Genomic DNA, 1,284 nt, shown 5'->3' on the forward strand with positions numbered 1-1,284 from the left:
AGTTGTGAGTGGTGACTGCTGTTTGTAAAATATAAAAATTTCAGGACATAGAAAGTCGCAGACGGGGCTTTTGGGATGCCTGCCTATGTCTTTGTTTATTATTTATCTAATAGCTGAGTAATCTGGTCAAGATATTTCTCTTTTTTTTAACATATTGCGTTAGAATAGCTACAGCTTGCTTAATGTATAAATATTAGCACTGCGTTGGCCGGGAATCAAACCCGGGTCAACTGCTTGGAAGGCAGCTATGCTCACCACTATACCACCAACGCTCCATGGCATATGTTTTTTTTTAACTCTAGACATCACAACCCTGAGTTCAATGACTATATTGCACCAGTATCAGAGGTATTTTTGGTTTACAGACAAACATGAAAATCAGGAAAAAAGTTCTTGCAACTGCTAAGGAACTGGAGATTGAAACCAATGCAAAAGCTGCGCAGAAAAGGAGAAAGGGAAAGCAGCAGTTCAAATCATTGAAATAAGCATATATTGGCAGCAAGGGAAAAACAGCAGGGTAGAGAAAGAAAACAGCTCCACGAAATTCACAGGAGATTGATAATAGCAGGACAAAAAAAGGGAATAATAACGTTCCAAGCAGGCTCAGAAAGAAGTGCGAGGGTCCCATCTTTCGTTAATGGTCATAACTGTGCATCATTTCCTTTGAAGTGTAGGGTTGATTCTCTGACCATCTGTCTTCCTGACTTTGAGCAGAGACCGATAGTTGAGCAGTCTCTTCCCACAAAAAGCTGGCACAAGCCTGCTGTTTTCCGCTCTGGCAGCGTGGAAACGAGAGAGTGGTCCTCACAAGAAAAAAAATCAATCCATGCTAGCAGAGGATGGTTTCGATCCATCGACCTCTGGGTTATGGGCCCAGCACGCTTCCGCTGCGCCACTCTGCTTCCTGCTCAAAATGCTGTGGTTATGCAGATCAGGAGCCTTCAGAGGAGTGGCATGGGATCGCTGGAGATATTCTGGCAGGGCTCTCACCTCATTTGCCTAAGAATGTCACAAGGCATGCTGGGTGCAGAAAATCTTCGCCTTCCCCTCTCACAGTCAGTCATAGGGGAAAGTCAAGGCCCTCTCAGTCACTAGCCATGTCACGCCTTTGTCAAGACAGAAGCACCCCCACCCGCTCCTTCTCTGTGATCCTGCGCTACCATGCTCAGGTTTTGGCCTTACCTGGGAGCCAGAGGTGCACCCGGTGAGGGCTTGCCCGGTATGAGCGTTCGGGACGTGAGTGGACTTAGGACTGGAAGTTCTGTCCATTCGAAGCAGCCAACC

The 1,284-nt window shown here is 46.4% G+C and overlaps 1 non-coding gene across 1 annotated transcript; it reads right to left on the reverse strand.

Moving 5' to 3' along the window:
- Positions 1-200: 200 nt before the first annotated feature.
- Positions 201-272, reverse strand: TRNAG-UCC (transfer RNA glycine (anticodon UCC)). Its single transcript has one exon. It is a non-coding gene; the product is annotated as a tRNA-Gly (tRNA).
- Between the last annotated feature and the right edge of the window lie 1,012 nt (positions 273-1,284).

Source organism: Pleurodeles waltl, unplaced genomic scaffold (assembly GCF_031143425.1).
Source record: "Pleurodeles waltl isolate 20211129_DDA unplaced genomic scaffold, aPleWal1.hap1.20221129 scaffold_69, whole genome shotgun sequence".
Taxonomy (NCBI): domain Eukaryota; kingdom Metazoa; phylum Chordata; class Amphibia; order Caudata; family Salamandridae; genus Pleurodeles; species Pleurodeles waltl.